Source organism: Vulpes vulpes, chromosome 12 (assembly GCF_048418805.1).
Source record: "Vulpes vulpes isolate BD-2025 chromosome 12, VulVul3, whole genome shotgun sequence".
NCBI lineage: Eukaryota > Metazoa > Chordata > Mammalia > Carnivora > Canidae > Vulpes > Vulpes vulpes.
This window is the reverse complement of record NC_132791.1, coordinates 103,232,890-103,246,786: the sequence shown is the minus strand read 5'-3', so window position 1 is coordinate 103,246,786 and position 13,897 is coordinate 103,232,890. Positions and strand designations below refer to the sequence as shown.

General features: G+C 43.1%; 1 protein-coding gene across 5 annotated transcripts in view; it reads right to left on the bottom strand.

Moving 5' to 3' along the window:
* The window catches only part of OPCML (opioid binding protein/cell adhesion molecule like), a 1,085,346-nt gene that overhangs the window by 700,051 nt on the left and 371,398 nt on the right, over window positions 1–13,897 (bottom strand). The window lies entirely within an intron of this gene.

Genomic DNA, 13,897 nt, shown 5'->3' with positions numbered 1-13,897 from the left:
ATAAAAAAGACAGCCCCCAGTAAGGAGCTAAGTAAATGAGACCAGCCATTGTGATTTGGTTTCTGAGTCAACGTTTAGGAATATTATTTTCCTCCTCTAAGTCAGTCTGATATGTGCAAAAAAGAGTACGCTGAACATGGTTTTGGGTAACATATTTAATTCCATGTGAGGAAGGAAAAAACACACAAATGTATAATCCCAGCAGAAGACTCTTGGGCCATTAATATAATAGTAAAAAGCAAATCCTTTACTGGCGCTAGCTGGTTCCTCTGTCTATTCTGGTTGCATATGTCCCTTCATGGTGATGTAGATGGAAGCTTGAGTGTTCCTGAGCAAATAGTGATCCCTTTCTTTTGCTTATGGCTGGGGAGAGAGGCTTTCCAAGGTCATACTCCCTCTGCTCCCATTGTCCATGAGCTCGCTGGGTGCGCTCCTCACTGCTAGTTGGTGCAAGCCTTCTTGGATACCAGCTCTGTTGACGGCCCTATTGGTTTCAAAGCTCCGTGACACAGTAAATGCACTATTTAACACCCAGGAGGGATGTGTTTCACTTGGTTGATTCTTTCATCATCTCTGCCCATCTGGAGCCCCCTTTAAACTCATGGAGCACCACCTGTCTAGGCAAACAATGAACTTGGGTGACTTTTCTTTCCTAAGCGGGCAGGGCTCCCACAAAACACAGTTAGTGCCAGGAAAGGCTTTTTTTTTTTCGTTTGTTTCTTTCTTTCTTTCTTTTTTCTTTTTGGAAGGAGGCTGGGGGGTGAGCTGATCCTTCATAGTTGATATTGGTCCTATCATTGCCTAGGGAATTACATTGATATTTGATTAGATTCCCACCTGTGATTGACACCTGCTAATAACCTGCAAGATGGGTAGAGGATGCTTATATTGTCAGCCAGAGTTATCTATGACTTTATTTTTCATCAGCTTTGTCACTCAAGGGCAGCAGTGAAGGATATTATTTTTTTTCTTAAGATGTTGTTATAGATCTACAGACACTGGACTGGGGAAATTGTCCTGTACACCCACCTTCATGCTGGTTCTTAGGAAATATATTGCCAAGCTTGCGCATAATATTCAAATAATGCATTTATGCACTTTCATTACCGTGGTTTTGATATGGTGATAGACAGCTTGGTGACAAACCTATTTATTCCTTATATTAATCCTGAGAGTCTGGGTTCATCCAAGTCTTTTTTTTTTTTTAATTAGACTTTGTACTTTATAAGAATTTTGAATAGGACTCAGACTTTTTGAAGTTCAAGTTTATTTACTTTTGGTCAAAAGAGGAAAATAAGTTGTTAAAAGAAACAACGTATCTTGGAAGTCCTAGTCGAATATAAATACATAAAAATGAATGTTGATCTTAAAAATCAGTTACTGTGATATTGAGTATATAACAGAAAGTTAAGAAGTAATTAATAAAAAGTACAACTAGATTAATCTTGTTTTTTTCCCATATCAGAATATCTTCAAACAATTTTCTGGACATGGGTAAAAAGAGCTGCCCTTTACATTTTTTATTTTTTCAGAAGAAAAAAATGACATTGGATTTTTTTTTTTTAGAATGACAAGTGTCTTAATAGCAGACCTGAGATGACAGGTATTTGCCTCATATTTTTTGGATAGGTCCATGTCCCCAGGTTTAGCAAGTCTTGGCTGAGGGAGAGATAAATTGCATCTTTCTCTTCAGGAGCATCCTACCCGCATCCCTGTCTGTGAAACAGAGTCCTGCCACCATCAGGAGAAGTGTAAGGATCTCTGTGAGCCTGGGGCAAGCCAGTGAAAGGACACTTAGGGGCTCATTTATTACACAAGATTCAAGAAGAGATGGTCACCCTCCTGCCCTTTGGGGGATGTCACTAGGTCTGCTCAGCCAGCAGCCTCCGAAGGAAGACGCTGAGACGTATGTTCTCCCTTGCTCCACCCAGATCTGGGCAGTTCCTGGTATTTATAATTCCCACCTGTGATGGATCTGCAATTACAGTATATATGTTCCCCTTCCACCTTCTAGCTCTCCCAGCTAATTTGAAAATACACCAAATGTATTTTTAAATGCCTTATCGAAAGTCCAATGACAGTGGTGAGTCTGCTCCCTGTCACCATGTGGAAACAAAGGCTTTTCTACTCTATATGCTCAGAGCTAAACTGCATGGGTATAAAACAATTATTTTTCCAGCTCTTTCCCTTTGCTTTATTTTGTTATCTGTTTTGCCATTTTTCCATGGTTTGGTTTTGTCTTTTTGAATTACTCTTTAAGGGGAATGGAGATTTTTCAGAAATGCAATTCATTAAAACAAAACAAAACAAAACATTTCCAAATCAGTCAAAGTGGTCGCTCTCCCTTTTATTTGCCTAGAGCACGGTTTCAGACCTGAGGATCTTGAAACTTGAACAAGAGAGGGAGCAACAAGGAAGAAGAAGAGAAAAATACCAGAATTGCTTTCATTCTTATACTAGTTTCATGCATGGAGAGAAGTATTCAATTCTTTCCAAACCATTAAGGGATACGTACGTCAGATTTTATCGTACCCAGGAAACTAATGCTTAGAGGTCACACAGAGCCAGACAGACATACACCTAGATTTTCTGATTCAAAGTCCACTGCTCTTTTCACAGTAGAATGGAAACATAGCTCAAGAAGAAGCAGGAAACTTGAGGCTGAAGCCAAATGCTGGCAAGAGCTAACTGATTTCCTGTTCTGTGAAAGGATAAGGCATTTTTACTAATGACTAAGGCCTGAAGAATAAACCAGTCCTAAAGAAATTTTAGGATTTTTCTTAGTTGCCCCTCCATAGATAAGGAAGCCTTTATGCCTCTCTCCCCAAGAGCGTGAAGAAGGCAGCTCATTTTTATTATCCAGTTCAGTGCTCTGACTTCTGAGCTTCAAGCACAAATTGGATTCTTTCCTCATTAGCATAAAACTAAACGCATTGTCCCTACTGAAAGACTCATTTTTATAAAAACCAGGGTGAGCATTTAGACCAAATTTTGATCTTTGTGGGATTGTGGACCATGCTTGGGAAGAGGCCATGATACACACCAGTGTCTATATAAGCTTCCGTCCGTCTTCATCAGAAATGGGACATAAGCATAAGATTTTTTAAAAAAAATTCCTGATATTTACCGTTGTTAAAGGATTTCCCCCTGCCTTATCATCTTGTTCACAAAAGGCTTATGTGACAGACTTACCGTGCTTATGCACACAGTGACACCTCCAGCACCAACCAAGCCCCTGAGCCGCTTTCTCAGTGTATGTGTCTATCTAGGAGGGGCCCAGGATGAACTCTGAGTGTCTCCCAGCACGCTCCTCTCACTATCTTCCCAGCTTCCGGAAGTGCTAATAGCATCTTCCCAGTTGCAAAGGCCAAAACCTTGTGGTCATTTGGACAACTTTTCTTTTCACATCCCATTCCCTATCCTGCCAAATACTGCAAGCTCCACCTTCAAGACCCAGACCCCTATCATCACGTTAGCTTCACTGCTAGCATCCCGGACCAAACCCTGGTCTCCCGTTCCCCTCTTCCATCACCTTGAAGCCTGTTCTTTACCCACAGCCAGAGAGATATCTTAGAGGTCTAAGCCAGAGCATGTTCAAAACTTGCAACAGTTCCTCATTTAATTCTCGGTAATACATGGTCTTCCTTATCACTACCTAGTGCCTGTCTTTTTATCAGACGCCAAATCCGCAAAGACAGAAAATTATATCTATTTCTATTTCTTTCGCTACTGTACCTCCATGGCAAGGAATCAAACTGCAAAAAAAAAAAAAAAAAAAAAAAAAGGTGCTAAGTAAACACTTGTTGGATGAAGAATAAGGAGGCCGACTTAAGAGCCTCAAAGCCTCGATTGGGAGTTGCAGAGAGAGTGGTGGTTAGGGGTCAAGGATGCTTAAGGTGTTTTATTGTACGTTAAAAAGACACTCCCTCCCTTTTCATGTTTTCTTAAAACCGAATGAAACTTGAAATTGCTTTCAGTTCTACTTTTTTTCTGTCGGTATTCTATGCCTTTGACTTGACACTCTTCAAAGGCTAGATCGTGTGGGGGCCCAGTTAAATTCGGTTTACAAATTATTTGTATATGGCCGAGTGGGAGGTTGAAGAACATAATAGCACAAGCTGACGCTGACATTTGCCTGCATACCAGTCACTTCCTTGTTTGCAGCTCTTCAGTCTACACTCCAGTTCTGAGGCCCCCCGACGTGGGTCCTTACCGTACTGACACTATTCACAAAGGGTGAATTGGTCTACGCACATGGAAGCACATTGTCGGCCAGGTTACAGGGCTGGGAGGGCGGGTGCACGCTTGCCTGCCTTGCAGCAGGGCCTGCAAATTATTTTTCTAAGTGTATGTTTATATAATTTTGAATTTAGAGAAAAAAAATCACAAAATCTCTCATATATGTTTGCCCCGATTCACCAGTTGAGATTTTGCCTAATTTTCTTTAGTATTTGTGCTCACATGTTTGCTTTCTTACATTTTTATTGACAATAGACCATACATTTGAGCCATCACGCCCATTTGTCCCTGAAATACTTGTGTTTATTTCTTAAAATTCAGAATGTTCTTTACATAACCTTAGCACAAGTTTCAAAATCAGGGAATTTGAGCATTAACACAGTTCTATATCTAATGCATCATTTATACACAAATTTTAATCCGTGTTCTCAGTTTTCTCTCCTCCTGGTCCAGAAGCCAGTCTGAAAAGATGCATAACATCCAACTGTCCAGTGTCTGTAATCTGCTGTGGTCTGGAACCGTTCTGCAAACTTTCCTTCTTTCAAACCTTCCCAGTTTTGAACATGCTGGCCAGGAAACTTTTGGAATTGTCCCGAATGTATGTGTGCTGCATATTTTCTCATTTTAGATCCCGGTTATATATTTTTGACAGGAACACACAGAAGTAATAGCATTTTCTTCTTAATGCCTCTCATTATGAAGCTATGTGAGACAGGTCCGACCCCTTCCTGGTAATAACGTTCTGATTACTTGGTGAGGGTTGTGTCTGGCAGGCTTCTATTATGTCGGATGAGTGTTCTTTTTCCTAAATTATAAGTAAATTATAAGCAATTCTGGGAGGATGCTTTAAAACTATATCCGTATCTTGTTCCTCATCAAACTTTCATCTGCTAGTTTTAGTACCACTGTTGATTACTACCTGTATCAATTATTTCTGTGGATGTTGCAAATGGTGCTGTTCTAATTTCTTCTTTTATTCTGCATGATGAGTTGGAATTATACTGCCAGAAAGAGAGTTCTCATTCATTCACTCACGCATGCATGCACTCATTCCTCTATTTAAATCCATACAGATTCTTTGATTCTGTTTTATCCAGTGGATTAAAATCTTTTATTTATGTTATAATCTGGTAAACACCATTTGGGGGTTTGTTCTGTTTTGGGTTTTTTGCTCCAATAGCCTCTTGTGTCCTTTTGAATGTTCCAATTGTTCTTTGAGCATTTCTTTATGTTGTGGTCCATGAAAATGTTCTAGACTCATTTTGTAGAACCTTTTCCTCAGCCCTGGATCCATCCACAACAGCAAGGAGTTTAGACCACTCCTGAGTAGACTGTATAGATTTTTCCCCACCTCATATATCTCATTAACTTAAAAGTTTTAGAGTTTTGGCTACTTTTAAAAAGAGCCTGTGATGAATCAGAGCTTTCACTGATCTTTATCATTAACCATGGTCCTACAGGATTCCTACAGACTTTTGAAAGACAATTATTGACTGTTGGGATCTCAAGGACCAAAGAGAATTGGCCCTATCACAGATGGCAGGTCCTGTCTTTCTCTCTCCCTGTTTTTTCCTTTCTTTCTTTCTTTCTTTCTTTCTTTCTTTCTTTCTTTCTTTCTTTCTTTCTTTCTTCTTTCTTTCTTTCTTTCTTCTTTCTTTCTTTCTTTCTTTCTTTCTTCTTTCTTTCTTTCTTTCTTTCTTTCTTTCTTCTTTCTTTCTTTCTTTCTTTCTTTCTTTCTTTCTTTCTTCTTCTTTCTTTCTTTTTCTCCTTCTAAAAATTAGAGCATAGTCTGCTTCTGATCTAAGCAATTTCTCTAGCTTAGTATCCCATTGCAGCTGCTCATCACCTCTCTTTTTATGTTTTTCCTTTTTCCTCCCCTCTCCCTCTATGACTCCCTTTCTCCTTCCATTTCTTCCTCCCTGCCTCCCTTCCTCCCTACACCTATTTCTAACACAGATTGCTTCTTGATGATATGCTCACATGAGAAGTTGTTTAACCAGACAATTGTTCAGGTGAGAACCTAATTTTATACCTAGTTTGTGGGCATTTACCTTGTCTTGGGGCTCAGAGTGACCAGTCTGATAATCACTTTCAAAGTAAAAAGCGACTATTATCAACTGCAGAAGATAAAAATGAAAGTAAGGCACAACTGCAATGGAAGATGAAGCTGGAGAAATCACGTAGATCACAAGCAGACTATGCTCTAACGCCTGAGTGATTGCAATAATAGCAATACCAATGGATTGTAAGAGCATCACTGGAACATTCTCCAGGACCTTCTCAAGTCAAGTCTTCAGTAATATGCAAACAGGTATTTCCAGGAGAGAATTGGTGCTAAGACCCCCTGTCCTTGGATAACTGGAGGTGGAGGGATCATCAAATAACAGCCTTTGTTTTCTACTCAAGCCTATAAGGGCACATGGTTTCTCCAGCAGGTAAAAACAGTCCTCAGGAGAAAACAAAAACCAAAAACCAAGACATGTCACAGTGTGAGTCGCAACTCCCCTGTTAACTAGCTGTAATGCAGCAAAATCCTGAACTACACTAACTGCCTTTGAATATGTCTCTCTACATGGTGGTGAGGCATTTGTCTCCATAGATTAGATGCTTCATTCTTTGGGACACTACATCTGACATACCTGAGACATGTCTATGTCCTGGGCTGTGCTCACAACATCAAAGCTGTCGGGAGGCCTTTCTGAAGGAAAGTTTATCCTTTCAGAGCTCGAGGCCCAGTGCTGGACTAATGACATTTAATTTGCTTAATAGCGAGAGTAATAAACTAGAGTGTTTATCAGCATCAGGGGTGGCTTTCCTTTCATGACGTTTACCCAATGGCCCTGACTAAAGTGGACAGGGAACTGGAAAGGAGATTGAAAGGGTTTCCCTTTATATCATCTTTTGGTCAAAGAGACGGAATGAAGAGAGACGAGCTCAGTAGCAAGAATCACAAAGGCATGAAAAGCAAGGGGGATGCAAGGTGGAGAAGTGGCCTCCTAGAGGCTGCCTTCATGACCATCTGTCTTCACGAGAAAATCTCTTCTCACATAAAATGTAATTTTATCATATCAAAAATACAATTCTTCATCTCCATTCCACTCACAGTATCTGTGCATGGAACTCCTACTCGCCTGAGCAAGCAGGGTCTGCTGCTGGAGAGACGAGGTGGGGGGAAGCAGGCAGCTAGCTGGCAGTCTTCCTGGTTTTGCCTCTTCTCTCCACAAAGTGCTCTCTGGCAACCAGGAAAATAGCAAAGTGCCCTTCTGCACAGACCCCAGGCATGGATATGGTCCAGTAAGACCTCCCACTGAGCAAATGGCTGGTCTTGTTTTTAATTCAAGTATTAAAATAGCGGTAATTTGGCACCGATTAGCAATGTTAGCCCCGAAGGCCAGAGAAGACTGGAATTCAGTGTGAGGCTCTAAGCAATTCCTTCCTTTAGATAATCACTTTTTAGAGGCCAACTGGGCATATAAATATCACACTATGCCATGGCTTGGCGAGTTTTTATTGGGATCAACTCAGACACCTCACGCCATTATGCCCTGGGCACTGGGCTGGATTGTCACTCCAGCCAAGCCTGAGATGAACGAACTGGACAGGAGACCACCAGAGAAGAGGCGCAGGTGGCTCAGGTATGGCCTCTCCTTGGAAATCCATATTCCTATACTCAGCTGCCAGGGGTCAAAATCTCTGTATCTGTTTCCCCTTAAAGAAACACTTGCAATTGTATACTATGCCGGACGGGCCCTTTGTCCCGATCTGCAGGAAACTATGCCAGGAACTCCTGAGTGGCCAGTGGGACCAGGAGGGCAATCACCCCTTCACTCGAATGTTCCTTCAGCAAAGCTGCACCGAGTACTTCTCGGTACCAAACCCAGCATGAAGCATCAGAACGGCCAGGTCAGTATTATACTTGAACATATGTGAGAAACTCATGTGAACCTGGAAACAGATAGAGCTCAAAATACCATAGGGCACGTTAAAAGTATAGATAGAATCTTACAGGACACTTTCGAAGATGGAATTCACACCAAGGATGGGAGGGGAGGAAAATGTAAGCAAGCAATGGAGTTGGATCGCAAATGGGGAGGAATTTGCCCGCAGACGCAGAGAAGGAGAGGAACAGCTTGCTCAAGGGCCAGGAGTCAGGCAGGAGAAGCTGAGTCCACCTTCACCTCACACATCACACGAGGTGCGCGGGGGCAGAGAGGGCAGTGGGGAGGTGAGCTGGGCAGGTAGGCAGGGCTGGAGGGGAGGGCGGTGGGTGCTATCCTGGGGGATGCAGACTTCAGTGGGAAACCAGGGGAGGTGCGTCAACAATCCCGTGGCACCCTAAGAAATGACAGCTCTGGGCCTCGCTCAGGCCGTTGGTTCATGACTTTGGATTAACCTGGGTGTTGTGTTTCTTGAAATAGGGACTGCTCAAACGCTTAATTCGAAGATCCATAGTGTCAAGGTTCCTTAAATCCTCATATTTATCCTTATAACATTTGTGAAAGCAATTTGGGAACAGCAAACCTACTACTCCTGTTAATGGCAGAGATAATCCTTATGGATTACAGGGTGGTCTCCTGCTCATTGCAATGCACTTTTGAAAAGAGCATGTACGGTGGTCATCGTAGAAGCGTGAATTGAGCTGGCGCATCCTGAGCTCCCGTTCCAGTTCGGCTAACTGGGTGCCTGACCTTGAGAGGTAGCAGATGAAAGAGTGGGGAATCCTCTTGGGACTTCAGTTTCCTTGAAATGGGTTTTTGCAACATCATCCTGCTGGTTATTAAGAATATGGTACTAAACAATAGGTGCCCTGACTTCTGGTTCACTTCCAAAGTATTTAAACTGAGTTCCTCCTACATTTCTGGGCAAGAAGCCTCTTATTCTTATTGACTTATTAGGTTTATCACATGCCTGTGCATTTAGCATAATTCGATGGTAGTTCCTCAGAGTACAGGTGGGATGTGCAGAGAGCACATCAGAATTGCCCAGAATCAGTCAACATATACTTGCCCTCCTCCCACTTTTCCCCTTTTCTCCATCATCTCAGCCTTGATTCACCCCACTAGCTGGTCACCTAACCAGTTTTCAGGTGATTTGGGCATGCACCTCAATCACACCTGGAAGAAGCCCAGCTAGGCCATTCATACCTGCTTCCAAAGGTACGTTGGAGCCTATAGTGTCTTTCTCAATAACAGTTTGGCAAAAGGCTCACTGACGCTACCACGGCATTTTATCCAAGGACCAGCATGTAATTCTTCCCTTCTCCAGCTGCTTTCTTCCCTATAAGGTATTTAAAGCATCTTTTCATTTGTAAATCACTACCAAAGTGTGTCTAAAATGCTGTGAAGAAGATGTTCTACAGTTTTATCAGAGGCTTCTTAGAGCAAAAATTATGTTTCTCTATGACTTCTCCCTAAGAAGTCACCTGGAAAAAAATCTTTCAATCCATAGAATCAATTCCCTCTCAAACCAGTATATGCACCATGACAACCAACCCCAAGGACAAGGGTGTGAAGAACCGTCACCTATGACATCACTCGGTAAGAAAATTCCCTCAATTCCAGACACTATTGATTATATGGTTTTGGATCAGCTAGCCCGTTTAGGTGACAGCTAATTCTCGCCCTTGTATTGCCCTTGTATTTCACAGGATTGAACTATTTTGAAAAGATCATGCATATTAAACAGAAGCCCTGAGTGGAAAAATTCTCATGCTGGAGACCATATCCTTGTTTTTTTAGGATCTGATTGTGTTTTACTCAGATGTGTATTTCCTGGGCAGTCTTTTTATTGTTTGCCCTGGCGGAAATGACAACATATACGAGCAAAACAAACAAGCAAGCACACAACCTTTGCTTTTTAAGATGTATTTTTAAAATTTATTTTTATTTTATTTATATTTTGGCTTTTAAGATTTAAACAAGGGATATGCCTGAGCCAAGGACAGCATGCCTTGAGAATGACAAGCTCTTCTGGATGGGTTCCCTGCCTCCCTCTCCCGTAGCCGCTTTATCAAGGGCCATCTGGTCAGCTCTGCATGCTTGGAGGAGCAGCACAGGGGTCCAGATGGATGGGTTCTTAGAGAGTTCTTTAAAAACCAATGCACCCAACCCCTGAGTCACCATATGCCAAAAGGTCACCTCGACCGAAGTAGCATCCTTCCTGTTTCTCTCTGTGGTTTTTTTATTTGGAGTCAGCACCCTGGTGATTTCGGGGGTTGTGGGGTTTTAATTAATGCATTATTATGATTATCTTAAGTACTAACATCATTGATATCAACCTTGCTACCTCATCTAAGGCTTCAGAAAACAAATCTGGAGGGAGAACATGGAGTACGCTGAGTGGTCTTTGTCAGAGGAAAGCAGAGAAGCTCTCAATGCAAGCACACGCAGTTCAGGCTGGAGCTCCTCAGTGTGGTTGCTGTCCCTCCACAGTGATGGAGCAGGGGCTAGCACGCCTTCGAGGCACAGAGAGGGTCTTATCTCCGTTCTGCAGGTGGGTAGCCCAAAGGCTTACCAGTCTCGGAGGGAAGAAAATGCAGAAGAGTGCCAATGAGAGGGAGAATTGGTCCATTTCTCCCCAGAACTTAAGTCATGCCCTCAAGGAATAAAAAAGACATGCTAAGGAAGTGCATGCATTCTCTGATTCTCTTAAAGTACAGCATTTCTTGAAGGTAGGAGGCAAAGCCGTGTGACATTTCTCCGTTCTCTCTGCCCCAGAGTTCCCCATCCCTGGGCTCCATGCAAAGCATTCAGCAGACTCAGGGACAGCCTAAGATGGAAGCATAGATTCCTGGACATCTCTGCCCAGGGGCCCTGGGCCCCTCTCTATGGCTTATCTGCTTCATCACAGGTTCAGTGGACCTTTCCCAGAGTGGCAGGTCGATGTAACCTCCGGCTGGTGACTTGCTGTGAGTGGCACACACTTCACAAGAGCCCCTCGACAGAGTGGGAAATCTCATTAAAGCCTGACATTTGCTGAGCATCCCCGGAGGCCAAAGGTTCCCATTCCAATCACAGAGCCCCACCGCAGGGCCCAGCAGGCAGCGTGGTGGTGTTGAAACTGAGCTGTCATCTTCAGTGTCCACCGGCCCCACCCCTGCAGCCCTGAAGAGCTCGTGTACCTCTGAGGAACCCTTCCCATGTGGGACCCTAAAATACTCTCCGCACCTCTGTCTTTCCCATCACCTTCCTCCCTGACATCTCCTTGCAAACAGTAACTTTGCCTGAGGTCTGTTCCAAACTAGCATGGAAACCTGAGTAATCCTTACTCATTCCTTTTGATCTAGCCTTTTGCAGGAGACAGGAGAGATCAGAAGGAGCAAGGTCTTCCCTGAGGGCACCCAGAGAAGGCCATTTCACACCTGTGCACATCAGCATGTTCTGGTCAGTGGGCTGTAGGCTGGGAGTTGACACAAATAAGAACAAAAGGGCCCAATGCTCTGAGTTCTCTGTTGTCTAAGCAACCTCTTCAACTGGAAGGTGCAACCACTGGGGATGCACCCGTTGGTTGTATTCATGGTTACTAGGAGCACAGTCGGGGAGTAGCTCCTTTCTTGATGTGAAGGATGCATATAGGGAGTAGCTAACTCCAGGGGGTCTAAGGGCTCACCCCTGAACAACGTTGATATATAAACATATATATATTTTTTTTAATCCATGACAGATTTATTTTCCATAAACAAAATAATCCCTTCCCTGGATTAATCTGTGGTTAATGGATCAAGGCCATTCCCAGTGTCTACATTCGAGTTCTACCTCCCTGACCTCTGTAACTCTCTCTCTCTCTCCCTTACCACCCACCTTCGCTGTGTCAGCTATGTATTCATGTTTTACATACAGAATCCCTAATTTCCCCACTCCACAAGATACTTATATTATCATCCTATTGCCACCCCCTTAATGCTTTTATGTGAACTACATACAGAAAACACAGCGGACGATGGACAAATACCCACGTACCCACCACGGAAAACTAAGAAGTATTACATTTTGCCATTTTCATCTCAGAATTTTTTAAGAATGAAAAAATCTTACAGATGGGGTTGAAATCTCCTTTGAATCTCACTCACCCCCTGATCTTACAGAGACAGCCACTCTCCTGAAGGTGCCACTTCTCCTTCTTCCCCATGTTTTTATAATTTCTCTGTGGAGAACAATGAGGCTGAGGGAGGCTGAGTAAATTGTTCGCTGCTACCCAACTAAGTGGGGGAACTGGGACCGGACGCCAGCTCCCTTCTGGATTTCTGCACCCTGGGCATACGCATGCAGGAGGTTGACAGAAGGGTAGGGATGGAAAAGATGCAAAATCAGAAAAGAGAGCACCTGGAAGAGTGGCCGGTGAGGAAAGATGTGGTTCTTTTGAAGTCAGTGCTCTGAAAAAGTGCCCGGATTAGTGCTTTGGGGCGGCTTCTATGTTTCCACTGTACTTCCGACTCTAGTGGCATGTTCCCTTTTCCCGTCTTCAAACTTTCAAATGAATATGGTAATATCTGTGAAACTAGAAAGGAAGGGTGACCCTGAGCTGTCCTTACATGTGGCTCCTTTCTCTCTTTTGATTCATCATCTTGTACCTCTAAGTTCAAAGGGGTCTTGCCATGGCTTGGGGTGAACATTCTTCAAGATCCTCAGGAATTTGAAATGTTATTATTCTAAGGTTTTAAGACCCAACTATTTTGGGCCTCGTTTGCATATCTGTCAAGTGATGATAATTACAGGTCCTCCTCCTATCTCATAGATTCACTTGAAGGGGAGAAAATGAGTCAACACTCATTTATTCAAGGAATATTTACCAACTATCTGCCATGTGCACAGACTTGTGCTAGCAGTGGGGCTACAGCTATGAACTAGACAAATTGCTGCTTCCTGAAGCTTATAATTTATTTGGGGGAAAAATGAATAGGGAAACATTAAAGTGTATTTTCCTACAGAGGAAATATAAGGGTCTCTGCAAGCATCAAGGACAGGCACCTAAGCTAGACATAAGAGACAGGAGAAGCTTCCAGACAGTCCTCAGAGACAGGTGGAGTCAGCCAAGGGAAGAGAGGGGTGACCATGTGCCTTGCTCCATACCTGAAGACACTGTGATGTTTAGGACACGCTGGTTCTGCAGTGTAAATGACCATCAGTCCATATTCACACAGGAAGAGTAACTCGGCTTGAATTTTCCCAACAACTCCATAAACCCTTCCTTTGTGCCGCAATTCCTGACATTTCCCTTTACACTGGACTTTCCCATTCATTTATCTCCAGTATCTCGCCGTGGCTGGCGCATGTAAAGGCACAGCACAAATTAACAGAAGGAAGGAATTAATGAAGAATGCCAACTGGCACCCCCCCAACTTGTGCACAATGGATTCTCCAGACACCCCTCTGGAGGTGGAATCCAGATTTATTGCAGCTTTTACACACAGCCCACTCTGGCTTTGCAGAATCAGCTGGAAGGATCTGGCAGGTAGGTTCTCAGCCTACCCAACCCTTTCAAATGTAAAAAGTAGAAGAGAGAAAAGGGAGGGGACATAATCCTTGGAGAATGGTTCCTTTTGTTCCTTTTAAAGTCAATTTTTTTTAATGTATAGTTCTCTAAACTAAACTCTTTGCTCCACAAAATGAGGTTTTCCCCCCTGTGGAGGGGAAGGCTCTGACTTTTAAATGGGGTAATC